Genomic DNA, 16165 nt, shown 5'->3' with positions numbered 1-16165 from the left:
GGTTAATGTTGGTACACTCAAGTTGCCACAGGTTCTATGTCTCCAACGGGTTGCTGCCCCATTATAGCCTGGAAGTGTGATCTGGACTCTTCACTATTTGGTGTCATACTAGAGATTGCTTTGTTTGCAGGTTTTGTCTGGTGTCACACAGATGCATTTCATCTGATTAGCAGAGAATTGTGGCAGGGCAAGTCTCTTAACAGTGCTGCCATGGCTTGTTTAGATATGGCCTATGGTTGTAAGTTTTGGAAGCTATATCTAGTGGGAGAGTGTGTCCTGCTTTGGCAACAAGATCAGATGGGGTTCAAAGTTAGATCATCAAGGGCCTGGAACATGTGTTTACTGATCAGTGAGCACCTGGAACCTGTAAGTGTGGACACTCCGTAAATATTGTTGAATAAATTGGGCAACTGATGTTTTTGGCAGAGTGTGTGTGTGTATAGATAATGTGAATGAGTAAATATATATATATGAATGTGAATATATATTTGAATGTGTATATATATATATAAATAATTTTTTGTGAGAGGAAATCACAATAAAACATTTGTGTGCATGTGCAAGTATGTGTACATTTCATAGCTTCTTTTAGAAACAGAATCCATTTCAGTTCTTGCAACTAAGAAGAAATATCTACTGAGGCCATGGAACAGCATATATATTAAGACACATATTAATTATTTTTTAGACATCTTTTATTTGAGATATCTTAAAGTTTTAGATTAGAAACTATTATCTCCATTTTACAAATAAGGAAACTGAAATGTAAAAGGTTTGTAATTAATCCAAAGTCACATAAGCAACTAGTATACCCTGGTCTATACGGTTGGAACCCAGGCCTATTTGATTTGAAAACCCAAGTTCTTAAGTACTAGAGAAAAGGTTAGATCAAAAAGAATTAACCTAGAAGGTAACACCCACGCACAGGAAATCAATGTGAGTCAATGCCCTGTATAGCTATCCTTATCTCAACCAGCAAAAACCCTTGTTCCTTCCTATTATTGCTTATACTCTCTCTACAACAAAATTAGAAATAAGGGCAAAATAGTTTCTGCTGGGTATTGAGGGGGTGGGAGGGAGAGGGAGGGGGCAGAGTGGGTGGTAAGGGAGGGGTGGGGGCAGGGGGGAGAAATGAACCAAGCCTTGTATGCACATATGAATAATAAAAGAAAAATGAAAAAAAAATAAACGCTATACCTCCTATCCAATACAGTGTTCTAACCAATGCAATAAGTGAACTAAAAGAAATAAAACAGAAACAATCATGAAAAAAAAAAAAAAGAAAACCCAAGTTCTTTCTGCAGGTTAAGAACTTCCTTGCTTTTCTTATATTTGTTTTTTTTTTTCTTTTCCTTTTTCGCTTTTCTTATATTTGTATTCTATATGAGATGCATAGTTTTTTTTTGCCACTTTTAAAGGAAGAGTTCTAGTTTTATAGGAAAGACCATGTTGGATTTTTTTTACTCAGCATTTAGAAGTTCAGGTTCTGTTCCTGAATGTCCCCGAGTGGTGGTGGTGGTGGTGGAATATCCAGGTAGTCTAAATCCTTGATAACCCCAAGTGTGGTTCCTGGACCAGCAGTAACAGTGTCACCCGGAAGTTTGTTAGTCCAGTCCCCACAACCAGCCTAAATCACAGGCTGCATATTATATTTACATCATCCCCAGGTTAGAGAACGAGAAGCTCTGGTCTAATGTACTGTGATTGCAAGATCCTGCCAGTGTCTGACTGAGTGGTTAAGCTGAGCAGTTGTCATAGTGTGCAAAAGCAGTGGTACTAGACACTGACAGTAAGCTTCTCTCCGAGTAATTACTATGAGTCAGAGGGTATGCCATCTTTTTTTGTAGATTTTCCTAATATTTCAATAACCCTGTGAGGTGGGTGATTTTGTTCCTATTTTGTTAAAGATGAGAAAATTAAACTGTAGAAGATTAATAGCTCATTGATGCCGGCCTGGTTGTGTCTGATTCTAGTTTGATTCTCCTTACTACCATGCTGTACTGTGGTCTGTCCTTAAGCTGGGAGCTGTTGGTGATAGGAAAGTTTGGCTCACAACACAAAGCATTGCCAGTTCACAAATTGTGTTCTGTGAAATAAATTTTATTTAAGTGACTAAATAAAGAGACAAAAATGAAGTTGTGCCTTCTTAACATTACCCAGCATTGCTTCTGTTGGACTTTGTGTGATTTTTTTCTTTGAGTACAATAAAATATTTAGTTAAAAGAACTTACGAAGAATTTCTTGTCATGTGAGCGGCTTCTGTTCTAACTTTAAAGACAACTCCTTCTCCTCTTTTATACTGATGATTACTAGTGACATTCAATTTAGTAATGACAATAGTGTTCAAATAGAGTAAGAGTGATATTCAGTGATATAAGATGTTCACTGCAACGAGCATGAGGAGTTGGAACATTGGTGATCATTTTGCTTCAGATGATATTTAATTTTTTTGCTTCTTTATTCCATATGTTCTTTTTTTCTTTTTATCAAATGTCCAAATGTTTCATTTCATGATTCATTAGATGGATGGTCTGTGTTCATTAGACTGTCATTACCATGCTTTAAAATAATGTTGTCTGCTAATTTGTCTTTTGTTCCCTGGAACAATGAGTTTTACTCTGAGTACACTGAATTGTTGACTTTAAAATGAGTCTTTTGCAATATTGAAAGGATCAAGGACATTATTAAGTAATTGTTTCAGTCTTTATTCCAGAAAGTCAGGAGCTAGGAAAACAAAAAGTATGGAGATTTTTGATGTTTTTGGAGAGGAAAGAGAAGGGAAAAAGGTAGGGATATGACTGTATCTAAAAGTTTTCTTGTTTGTCATGTCACAACAAATGAATACTCTGGTACTTTCTTAAATTCCCTGGTAATGAGAGTAAAAAAATAGATTAGATGTACTATTTAGAGCTACTAGGGGCAAAGAGATCATATTTAAAAGAATTTGAAAGAATGGTATTTATTTATTCTGGAAACACAGCCTCATTCGTTTTTACTGGATCTGTGGGATGTGCAGTAATACAAGTGTAGCTTGGGGAGGTATAGTGTCAAGTATATGAAGCCATGTGTCTCAAATAATTATTTAAAAACCTTAAAGATTTTTCTTGCTCTCAGTAAAAATCTTAATTCCTTATTTTATACACATTTGAAAAACACCTAGTTTTTTGTTTATTTGTTTGTTTAACTCACAGACTTTCCAGTGGTGTGTTGCTAAATAGCATCTGGCTAGGGAAGGGAGAGGAGGAAGAGGAAAAGCCTGGTTTTATGTTGCTTGCCAATTTCTGTGGTGTAAATGCTCCCATTATGGCCAGTTTCAATGTTATTGAGATGGGAAAGATTTACCAGTTGTCTTTTGCAGACTGTGCAGCTGGCTCAGCACATCACTAATTTTAGCATCCAGAAATTAGAAGGGGAGTGAGTACTAGAGGGATTCAGTGGAGAGAATGAAAAACTAAAGAATGTAGAAAAGGAATTCCAAGATGGCGGCTAGAGGTAGGAAGCAGAAAGCGACCCTCCTATAGTGAAATCTTGGAGAGACGCTGGAGACACACTTTGCAGGCATAATCACCGAGAAAAGGCATAACTTTGACTCCTCCACATCTCCAGCCAGCGCAGAGAATCTCCACTTCACGTTAAACGGAGAACCGAGGAGGCCCCCGGGCCGCCAGTGGCCGGCGCCCATACGGCTTGGGAAGACGCGGACCAGGTGAGCTTCGCGGTACCGCGGTTCCCCCACAGACAAGCCTGGGCCAGAGCAGCATAGCCCCCTGGACAGACTGACCTCCACCCGGGAAAAAAAGAGAAACTGAGTACTAAGCACTAAGAACAGTTAAGACACGCTGGAAAGAGGGTGGGGCGCCCTGAGCGCTGAAGATTGGGGGAAGGGAATCCTTCCCGGGACTGTAAATAAACGAGCCGGGGCGGGCCGGAGAGGCTCTGGCGGGAGCGGGGCGCGCCACCAACCAGGAGCGGGGACGCTTGTGAGAGGAGGGAAGACCCACTTCCCACGTGAACTGTAAATAAACACGCAGGCCTGACAACGCAGGGCAGTGTCGCCTTTCCCAGTGCTTGGAAAGGGAAAAGCCTGTAGCAGAGGCCCCCCTCCCCCGCACAGGAGAACTCTGAGCAAACAAAGCCTGTGGGACCAGGTGAGTGCTAAGCTCACCCCAGAGATCTGCATAAATAACGCCGCCAGCTACAGGCTGAGAGCAGCAGGCAGGCAAGCCACAGTTGCAGATACCACTCTCAGAACTGCCTCCAGACGCTTTTTTTTCTTTTTCTCCCTACCTTTGATGAGAGAACAACTGAATTACACCTGCAAGCCGAAAAACTTACTGAAACTGTATTGCATTTGAACTGGGGACACTTGGTGGGGCTTTTTTTTTTTTTTTTTTCCTTCTGTGTGTGTGTGAGTGTAGTTTTGTTCTACTTTATGCATCCCCTTTGATGAGACAACTACAGAACAACATCTGAGGCACCAACTCCAGGACTGGAGATTGAGACGGACATCCAAATTATTAAGACTGAAATTGCATTGCATATAAACTTGGAAGTTTTTTGGTTTTTTTGTTTTTTTTGTTTTTTTTAATTTTCTATTTTCCATTTTATTTTAATTCATTTTTATAAATAGATATTACTTTCATATACTTATTTTTTATTTTTTTATCTTTGATTTTCAATCCTCTCCCGGTCACTCTATTGTCTGTTCAGCTTACTGTCGATTAGTACACTAACACTCCCTGTTTATACCTTTGAAACTCTCTTGTCTGATACCTTGTTCTGCTTTCTCCCTCTTGTCTGTATATTTGTTTTCCCCTTTTCTTTAACTTCTTGCTTTCCATCTCAGCTCACTCTTCCATTCTCAATATTACCATTGTTATTATTACAAGCTAGAAAATACTTAATTACACACAGTACAGGGACAGTAACAACACCAAGGACAATGACAGGAAGACAGAAAAAACAAGGAAACCAGTTTCCCCACAGCAAAAAATTAGTACAGGAACCAGAGGGGAATGAAGAGAACAGAAACTCAGAGCCAGACTCCAACAAAATGAAGATAAACTATGCCAAAGGACCCAATGAAGCCTACAAGAATAATTTAAAAGAAGACATACTACAAGTACTCAATGAGAATTTTATAGAGATGATACTGGATAGGGTCAACCAAAATGTACAGGAGACACTCAAGAAATTCCAAGACAATAAAAATAGAGAATTTGAAAAAGCAAAAGAAGAAATAAAGGAAACTATAGAAGCACTGTATAAACACCAAAGTGAAAGAGAGAACACAATGAATAAATGGATAAATGAACTCAGGACAAAAATAGACAACAATAAAGAAGAAAACAGCCAGGATATGGAAAACCTCAGAAAAAAGAACGAAACAGAACTGCAAAACAAAACGGAAGGCCAATCCAGCAGAATAGAACAAACAGAAGACAGAATCTCAGAACTTGAAGATGAAATGGTAATTAAAGGAAAAACTGAAGAACTACTAATTAAACAACTCAAGACCTGTGAAAAGAAAATGCAAGAACTCACCGACTCCATCAAAAGACCAAACTTGAGAATCGAAGAAGGAGAAGAGGTGCAAGCGAAGGGAATGCGTAATATATTCAACAAAATAATAACGGAAAATTTCCCAAATCTAGAGAAAGATATTCCCATACAAATGCAAGAGGCCTCCAGGACACCAAACAGACCAGATCAAAATAGAACTACTCCACGACATATCATCATTAAAACAACAAGTTCAGAAACTAAGGAAAGAATATTGAAGGCTGCAAGAGAGAAAAAACAAGTAACATACAAAGGTAAACCCATCAAAATCACAGCAGACTTCTCAACAGAAACATTAAAAGCAAGAAGAGCGTGGGGTGAGATCTTCTGGGCACTGAATGAAAATAACTTCAACCCCAGGATACTCTACCCAGCAAAGCTATCATTCAAAATAGATGGAGCAATAAAAGTCTTCCATGATAAGCAGAAACTAAAACAATATGTGACCACAAAGCCACCATTACAAAAGATTCTGCAAGGGATCCTGCACACAGAAAGTGACACCCAACTTAACCATGAAAAGGCAGGCAGCACCAAACCACAGGATAAGAAAAAGCAAGACAGTAGAGAGTAACATCAAGTTAGGTACACACAATCAAACCTTCAAACAACTAAGATAACTAAATGGCAGGAATCACCACATACCTATCAGTACTAACACTTAATGTTAATGGACTTAATTCACCCATCAAAAGACACCGTTTGACAAAATGGATTAAAAAAGAAGATCCAACAATTTGTTGCTTACAGGAGACTCATCTCACCGACATAAATAAGCATATGCTTAGGATGAAAGGCTGGAAGAAGATTTACCAAGCCAATGGCCCCCGAAAACAAGCAGGAGTAGCAATACTTATCTCTGACAAAGTAGACTTCAAACCTACATTGATCAAACGAGATAAAGAAGGACATTCCATACTAATAAAAGGGGAAATAGACCAAAAGGAAATAATAATCATCAATCTGTACGCACCCAATGTCAACGCACCCAATTTCATCAAACATACCCTGAAAGACCTAAAAGCATATATAAACGCCAACACAGTGGTTGTGGGAGACTTTAACACTCCATTATCATCAATAGATAGGTCATCCAAACAAAAACTCAATAAAGAAATCCAAGATCTAAAATATGCAATAGATCAAGTGGACCTAGTAGATGTCTACAGAACATTTCATCCAACCTCTACACAATATACATTCTTCTCAGCAGCCCATGGAACCTTCTCCAAAATAGATCATATCCTAGGGCACAAAGCAAGCCTCAGCAAATATAAGAAAATAGAAATAATACCATGCATACTATCTGACCACAATGCAGTAAAAGTAGAACTCAACAACAAAAGTAAAGACAAAAAACATGCAAACAGCTGGAAACTAAATAACTCATTACTTAATGAAGAATGGATCATCGATGCAATAAAAGAGGAAATTAAAAAGTTCCTAGAAGTCAATGAAAATGAAAACACAACCTACCAGAACCTATGGGACACAGCTAAGGCAGTCTTGAGAGGAAAGTTTATAGCCATGAGTGCATATATTAAAAAGATTGAAAGATCCCAAATCAATGACCTAATGATACATCTCAAACTCCTAGAAAAACAAGAACAAGCAAATCCCAAAACAAATAGAAGGAGAGAAATAATAAAAATAAGAGCTGAAATCAACGAAATAGAAACCAAAAAAACCATACAAAGAATTAATGAAACAAAAAGTTGGTTCTTTGAAAAAATAAACAAGATCGATAGACCCCTGGCAAACCTGACTAAAATGAGGAGAGAAAAAACCCAAATTAGTAGAATCAGGAATGCAAAAGGGGAGATAACAACAAACACCATGGAAGTCCAGGAAATCATCAGAGGCTACTTTGAGAACCTATATTCAAATAAATTTGAAAATCTAAAAGAAATGGACAGATTTCTAGATACATATGATCATCCAAAACTGAACCAAGAGGAAATTAATCACCTGAATAGACCTATAACACAAAATGAAATTGAAGCAGCAATCAAGAGTCTCCCCAAAAAGAAAAGTCCAGGACCTGATGGATTCTCTGCTGAATTCTATCAGACCTTTAAAGAAGAACTGATACCAACCCTCCTTAAACTGTTCCATGAAATAGAAAGGGAAGGAAAACTGCCAAACACATTTTATGAAGCCACTATTACACTTATCCCAAAACCAGGCAAAGACACCTCCAAAAAGGAGAACTATAGGCCAATCTCCTTAATGAACATTGATGCAAAAATCCTCAACAAAATAATGGCAAATCGAATTCAGCAACACATCAAAAAGATTATTCACCACGACCAGGTAGGCTTCATCCCAGGGATGCAGGGGTGGTTCAACATACGAAAATCAATAAACGTAATAAACCACATTAACAGAAGCAAAGACAAAAACCACTTGATCATCTCAATAGATGCAGAAAAAGCCTTTGATAAGATCCACCATCATTTCATGATAAAAGCTCTAAGAAAACTAGGAATAGAAGGAAAGTTCCTCAACATTATAAAAGCTATATATGACAAACCTACAGCCAGCATTATACTTAACGGAGAAAAATTAAAACCATTCCCTCTAAAATCAGGAACCAGACAAGGATGCCCACTATCTCCACTCCTATTCAACATAGTACTGGAATTCCTAGCCAGAGCAATTAGGCAAGAAGAAGGAATAAAAGGAATACAAATAGGTAAAGAAACTGTCAAAATATCCCTATTTGCAGACGACATGATCCTATACCTTAAAGACCCAAAAAACTCTACTCAGAAGCTTCTAGACATCATCAATAGCTATAGCAAGGTAGCAGGATATAAAATCAACATAGAAAAATCATTAGCATTTCTATACACTAACAATGAGCAAACGGAAAAAGAATGTATGAAAACAATTCCATTTACAATAGCCTCAAAAAAAATCAAATACCTAGGTGTAAACCTAACAAAAGATGTGAAAGACCTCTACAAGGAAAACTATACACTTCTGAAGAAAGAGATTGAGGAAGACTATAGAAAGTGGAGAGATCTCCCATGCTCATGGATTGGTAGAATCAACATAGTAAAAATGTCTATACTCCCAAAAGTAATCTACATGTTTAATGCAATTCCCATCAAAATTCCAATGACATTCATCAAAGAGATTGAAAAATCTACTGTTAAATTTATATGGAAACACAAGAGGCCACGAATAGCCAAGGCAATACTCAGTCAAAAGAACAATGCAGGAGGTATCACAATACCTGACTTCAAACTATATTACAAAGCAATAATAATAAAAACAGCATGGTACTGGCACAAAAACAGACATGAAGACCAGTGGAACAGAATAGAGGATCCAGATATGAAGCCACACAACTATGAGCAACTTATCTTTGACAAAGGAGCTAAAAATATACGATGGAGAAATAGCAGCCTCTTCAACAAAAACTGCTGGGAAAACTGGTTAGCAGTCTGCAAAAAACTGAAACTAGATCCATTTATATCACCCTATACCAAGATTAACTCAAAATGGATCAAGGATCTTAATATCAGACCCCAAACTCTTAAGTTGATACAAGAAAGAGTAGGAAATACTCTGGAGTTAGTAGGTATAGGTAAGAACTTTCTCAATGAAACCCCAGCAGCACAGCAACTAAGAGATAGCATAGATAAATGGGACCTCATAAAACTAAAAAGCTTCTGTTCATCAAAAGAAATGGTCTCTAAACTGAAGAGAACACCCACAGAGTGGGAGAAAATATTTGCCAACTATACATCAGACAAAGGACTGATAACCAGAATATACAGGGAACTTAAAAAACTAAATTCTCCCAAAACTAATGAACCAATAAAGAAATGGGCAGGTGAACTAAACAGAACTTTCTCAAAAGAAGAAATTCAAATGGCCAGAAAACACATGAAAAAATGCTCACCATCTCTAGCAATAAAGGAAATGCAAATTAAAACCACACTAAGATTCCACCTCACCCCTGTTAGAATAGCCATCATCAGCAACACCACCAACAACAGGTGTTGGCGAGGATGCGGGGAAAAAGGAACCCTCTTACACTGTTGGTGGGAATGTAGACTAGTACAACCACTCTGGAAAAAAATTTGGAGGCTACTTAAAATCTAAACATAGATCTACCATTTGATCCAACAATACCACTCTTGGGGATATACCCAAAAGACTGTTACTCCAGAGGCACCTGCACATCCATGTTTATTGCGGCACTATTCACAATAGCCAAGTTATGGAAACAGCCAAGATGCCCCAGCACTGACGAATGGATTAAGAAAATGTGGTATCTATACACAATGGAATTTTATGCAGCCATGAAGAAGAACGAAATGTTATCATTCGCTGGTAAATGGATGGAATTGGAGAACATCATTCTGAGTGAGGTTAGCCTGGTCCAAAAGACCAAAAATCGTATGTTCTCCCTCATATGTGGACATTAGATCAAGGGCAAACACAACAAGGGGATTGGACTATGAGCACATGATAAAAGCGAGAGCACACAAGGGAGGGGTGAGGATAGGTAAGACACCTAAAAAACTAGCTAGCATTTGTTGCCCTTAATGCAGAGAAACTAAAGCAGATACCTTAAAGCAACTGAGGCCAATAGGAAAAGGGGACCAGGAACTAGAGAAAAGGTTAGATAAAAAAGAATTAACCTAGAAGGTAACAGCCACGCACAGGAAATCAATGTGAGTCAATGCCCTGTATAGCTATCCTTATCTCAACCAGCAAAACCCCTTGTTCCTTCCTATTATTGCTTATACTCTCTCTACAACAAAATTAGAGATGAGGGCAAAATAGTTTCTGCTGGGTATTGAGGGGGGGGAGCGGGAGGGGGTGGAGTGGGTGGTAAGGGAGGGGGTGGGGGCAGGGGGGAGAAATGAACCAAGCCTTGTATGCACATATGAATAAAAAAAAAAAAATAAGCCAGACACAAAAAAAAAAAAAAAAAAAGAATGTAGAAAATAATAAAAAGCAGAACGGTTGGGGAGGAGAGGATTTCTAGTAAGGGAATTTAAGTAAAAGTGTCTACTCTCTTCACTGAAACTTCTAAGATGAAAGTAGCCACAAGTAGGACAGAAATCTTTACTAAATGCAGAAAATGGGTAAGCCCCAAATATTAAACCTCTGAAGGGTATCTGCCAAGTTTGGTGGTATTTGGAGCAAATCTCAGGAAAATCAGAATATGCTTTTAGAACCTCAACAGGTGGAGGTTTAGCAAGGCCATACCAAGGTGCAGAGTCCAGTCTCCAGAGAAGCACCACTTGTTCCTTTGCTCTCCAGATTTTGTGATAACCTCCTTGTTTTCTGTTTTTTTCCCCTGTGCTTTTGTGGGGATTTTTTGTTGTTTTTGATGTAATGAGTTACTACAAACATGAATAATAATATGAAAAATTCTATATTTATAGAATTTATAAACTTTAGAGAATATCTATTGACTCCAAGATATTAAAAAAATAATAAAAATAGCACATTCATATTTCTTTCCATCTTCTCCACTCTCTTGATTGTGTTATTTATCTTTCATATGAACAAGATTTATAATGTTTTCATTGCATTCCATGTACCATAACTGTTAGGCTTCCAGTTGATACTTAAATTATGTAACAAAGACCAGAACAACAACAAAAAAATCTAACCAGAAAGCGTAACAAAATGAAATAATTGAATTAAGAAGGACCACCTGGTTATTAGAAACTGTAATGTGGTAAATTCATTTATTGGAAAGAAACTCTATTGAATGAGTCATCTAAAACAAAGCAATTGCAGGCAAATGTAAACAAAAACTCAGCATAATTATTAAAAAGATGGAGGAAGTTTTTACTTTAAACTTGATGCCTTCTGAGGTTTGAATTTCTCAATAAACTATTACTTTCATAATGAATTTTTAAGATATTCCAGGCTATACCCATTTATTTTAATGAGACACAGCTCTGTCTTCATAGTAAACAGTGACTCTGTGGCTCCCTGTTTTTTGCCACATGGGAGGCCTCAGTTGATAGTGGGTGAAGAACATCTCCTTAGGATATTATATCATTGTGATGTTTATCTCACATATGCCCCAAGCTTTGGAGTGTGTTTTTTTCTTTTGATTATTGTGCACCCTTATGAGGGAAGTGATTTTATTGCTGTTTTACTAATGAAGAAAGTGTGGTTTTGGGAAATTTAAGTTGATGGCCCAATGTCACCCTATCTATATCTTTTGAATTAGTTTTATATAAAATATTGTTCTCAAGGTATGTTAATGGTCTCTTTAATAAGGTATTATATTTATGATATATTTTAGACATATTGTTAAATTAGATATCTTCTTATTCAAAATTTGGAAGAGTGTAAGTAGACTTAGAAAGATTTTAATTTTTATTTCTTATTTTTTTTGTGTGTGTGTGTGTATGCTGAACCCAAAGCCTTATACAAGCTAAGCGTGCACTACACCTCTGAGACATATCCCTAACCCTTTAGATTTCAGTCTTTAAGGGAACATGATGGGGATAAATAACTTCTATGGAGTACTTTGCACTTGGGAACTCAGGTGGATAAATTGGTATGCAGTGTCTACTGATATGATACCATATCTCGAGGGGAGCAGCTGTGAATCACTGATCTGTTCTGGTTGTTTCATCTTGAAAACTCATACCTTTATATCAATAAGAACAGTAGACCGTTCAAGGGTTGCTAGCATGTGTTTCATGTGGAAGTCATATTTTATACATGGGTGGTATGCTGGAGGTTCCATGACTCAGTTTTTTCCTCTTTTCCACCTGTGTAATCATGTGTAATCATGGTTGAAATGTGAACATATGGATGCAGATGTTATTGTTTGGTTGGTGTTTTTAATGGTTACTTCTGGCCTGGCATCAGTATTTTGGCTTGGTGCCCACTCTGTGGGCTACATCAATACCATATTCATCTCTGGTGTCTGACATTTGGCTTTTGAGGGCAAACCAACCACATGGCCACTATTCTATAGCAACTGCAGAATTTCAAAACAGAATGCCCAGCTCCTTGAGAGTGGGCTCCATGCTGCCCCTCATATTTGCTAGCATAATGGAAAGATGTGCATAATCACAGTACAGTACAGTAGCTTGTATCACGTTTCCATTGAAAAAATAGGTTTAGCTTTATAATTTTGAGAAATGCAGAAATCAATCAAATTGTTATTTCAGAGATAACAGTGCATGTGGGGACAAACGGGGAGGCTCGTTATTCAAATGACTTACCTAAATGTTTTGAAAACTCATCACAGTGTCAGGTTGGTGAATTGATAGTAAACAAAATCTAGAGTTATTAGCATTACCAAAATCAGTGTCACAAAATAGTGTTCTCCCTGGATGCCCATGATTAAATAGGTTTGGAAAATAAACATAGAATATCCCATAGTAGACTCATGATGAATAGAAACATTTTAGAAACTCAGAGAACTCTTCAGAATTCATTTACGTGATTGTCTTAAAGTTTGACTCTGGAACCTTGTTTTATAGGACATTTTACATTATTTGTCACATATTGCGAATACTGAATTTTTCATTGTAATGCTAGCACTTGTAGATGGGTATATTTGCTGACCTATGTGTAAGCTTGTGTGTGTGTGTTAGCATGTTAATTTGATGTACAGTGACTATCCTCTGTAGGCTTATTTATAGGACAAAAAACTTGACATTTTACTATCCATGGAGGAGAATCTCCAGACCTCCCTTTAAACATTAGTTCTTTTTTATTTTTCTTTATATCAGTGCTACTGTAACTTAGAAGCTGAAAATGGTTTATTTCCCTTCTTGAAGTCTGAAGGTATTATAAAGGGGGAAGTAGACAAAAGATTAGCAGGTAGATTGGAGACAGTGAATCAAAGATTCTGAACAGCCTATAACCAAATTATTACATTTCCTGAATTGTAGGCAGTCAGTTCTACTTTTCTTTAGATTTAGTTCTTGAATTTTTTTGTAACCTTCAGTATAGAAAAAAATAAAGATTTGTTTTGAGGAAGAGTTTAGTGTGGCTTTCAGATTTTACTCTTCCTATAATAGATAGCCAACCTCTGATCAAGTGGCACTTCTTGTGTTTGGGGCCTCTTACTTGTTCCCCAGCAGTATTACCCAGCAATATGCCTGTAAAAAGCATTTGTTATGTTTTTTGTTCTGCTTAGAATAGTTGAAAGAGTCTCTCTCAGCCACTCTGGATGTTTTGTTGTAGCTTTGGGCACTCTTTGCCCAGTCTCTCACTTTGTGGCTGAAGGGTGGGACTTTGCATGAGTGGATCAGTGTTGAAGCTGGCTGTGTGGGCTGGTCCATCCTGAAGCTCCTGCCCCCTTCTCCCCTTCTGGAACAAGTGAGGTTATCCAAAAACCCTGAAGTTCTCCATCTGCCTCAGGCATGCTCTCAGAAGACTGTTTCTGACTGGGCAAAGATTAAATCCTATTCACTCCTTTTCAGGTAAGAAAATATACTGAAATGTGGCTTTAGGAATAGAGATTAGATTTATATAGGGGAGCAGCTTTGCTAAATTCATGGTTTTTATAACGTGTAAAGATCTATTGCAGCTTTATTTCTGTTATACTTAAAGGTTAGCAGGCATCGATATATGGAGTGGTAGAATAGAAAATTCTTTAAATTGAATGAACCTTTCAAAGTTTTCAAAAGAATGCTTTATTGATTGATTGTTGAATTTTTCAATAAGAGGAAAATCTACTAAAATGCCCACAAAGTATATTATAAATTATCATTTTGTGGTGATTCTGGCATTAACTTAATATAGATTTATTTTATTGTTTTTTGTTAAGTTCTCTAAACTTAACTATAATACCGATAGATTTTCAGTAAGGCACTTAGGAATATGATTTGCTTGGCTAATAGGATTTTTGTGAATTTATCATTTAGTGCTTCCCATATTTTCAAAATTAACCGTGCATAGTGTGCAGAGGCACATGGGACATCTCTCTTTCTTGTGCTTAATTTTGCTTGACTGTAGAACTGCTCTAGGAAATAGGTCTATTAAAAACGAACAGTCTCTTCATAACACTGCATTTTTAAGTATTATGAAATAAAAGCACAGATAATATTGAACACTTTTCATCATTCATGAATTTTCACAAAAAATGGAATCACTTTTTCTAGTTTCTCATAATTTATAATATTTCAGTATTTTATTTTGATTGCCCTTTTTCTGTTTCATTTTTATTAAGATAGAAAAAAAGTGACTATATCATGAAATGTATCTTAAAAAGATTTAACAGAGGCAAGAATGAAAATATACTTGTATTTATTGTCTTGAAAATGTAAGCTAGTTAACCATTGTATGAAATTCCTTCTTGAAAAAAGAGAGTAGAAATCAGTCCTCAGCATGTTGATTTGTCCATTTGGTAATCATGTTTCTAAAAATTGTTTTTCATATAAATTTTTCATATTCATCATATTCATGAATAAGGAAGTAATATTGAAGTATGAAACTTGCATATCACATAGAATAGTTGGCTTCAAATAGTGTTAGAGAAATATTTTATATTTATGTACTTTTTTCAGTTAGGAAGATCGTAATGTCTTGAAAAACATAATTACAAGAAAATGTAGTACCTTTTGTTTTATATGATCCATGCCTAGCTTCAGCTATTTGGGCATAAAAGTCTTTATTATAATGACTGTGGTAAACAAAGCATCAGCAGTAAAATAAACTTATTTTAGGCTGATTTATACATAAGTAAAATGCAACCTTCTATGGCTATTTTTAAGGGTATGTACAGAACTTTCACAGCTATCCTTTATGGCCAAAATTGGGACAGTGGCCTGAAAACTCCTTTGATAATTATCTGTTGGATAAAACATTTTATATACTTTTTTTTTCTGAAATGGGCATTGTTTTAATTGCATATAGCAGTTACACAGGGGGATACATTGTGGCAGTTACATATGTGATTAAATTCACCCCTTCATCATTCTTCCTCTTCCTTCTTCCCTTCTGAGAACAAGTTTAATTGCTCTGTTTTCATACACAAATACAAAATTCATCCACCACATACACCCTCCTTCACCCTCTGTTTACTCTCCTCCTTCCTACTGGTACCAGGCAGGACTTATTTTATCTTCTTGTCTTTCATTTTTTTTAAGTGTATATTGGTTGTTCAAGGAGGTTTCACTTCATTTTATAAACCTTTAAAGAACATTTACATACAAAGTGATCCACTCTCCACAAATAAATGTATTATTTCCAGATACATTGCAATACATGAAATTTTTCAAATTTTTCAAAACAGGTTTAACTGTGCTTTATTTTTATAGACTTCTCCAGGAGCTTTGGACTAAGTTGTCTTACACGAAGGCTAGGACTGAAGCTTTGTCTGGAAGAAGAAGTTTTCAGGGGAAGATCCTTAGAGGAGACAACGTGGACAAGGCTTAGTATTGCTTCCTTCTTTACCTGTATCTGTTCCTCTGTCTGAAGATAAACCTGTTGCAGAGAAGCCTTGTTACTGATGCTCAGTGTATAGGCTTGTCAGCTCACTCTACTTCTCACACTTTAATGTGCATGCCATTTTGTGATTCTGTGTGTGCCTAACACAACAGGCATGCGTAAGGCCTGAGATTTCTAACAAGCTCTCAGGTGCTGCTGATGC

The 16165-nt window shown here is 36.8% G+C and overlaps 1 protein-coding gene across 14 annotated transcripts in view; it reads left to right on the top strand.

Moving 5' to 3' along the window:
- The window catches only part of Plcb4 (phospholipase C beta 4), a 381620-nt gene that overhangs the window by 91130 nt on the left and 274325 nt on the right, over window positions 1–16165 (top strand). For 7 of the 14 annotated variants that reach the window (XM_074074366.1, XM_074074365.1, XM_074074363.1 and 4 more), the window contains exon 2: window positions 15834–15945. The exons of 6 other annotated variants lie outside the window; for them this stretch is intronic. The gene's annotated coding sequence lies outside the window, so the exon portion shown is untranslated. Of the gene's footprint in view, window positions 1–12754; window positions 13995–15833; window positions 15946–16165 lie in introns of those variants that run through there. One more of the 14 variants, XM_074074358.1, reaches the window with a different exon arrangement.

Source organism: Castor canadensis, chromosome 5 (genome assembly GCF_047511655.1).
Source record: "Castor canadensis chromosome 5, mCasCan1.hap1v2, whole genome shotgun sequence".
NCBI classification, from domain to species: domain Eukaryota; kingdom Metazoa; phylum Chordata; class Mammalia; order Rodentia; family Castoridae; genus Castor; species Castor canadensis.
This window is presented reverse-complemented; position numbering and strand designations above follow the sequence as displayed.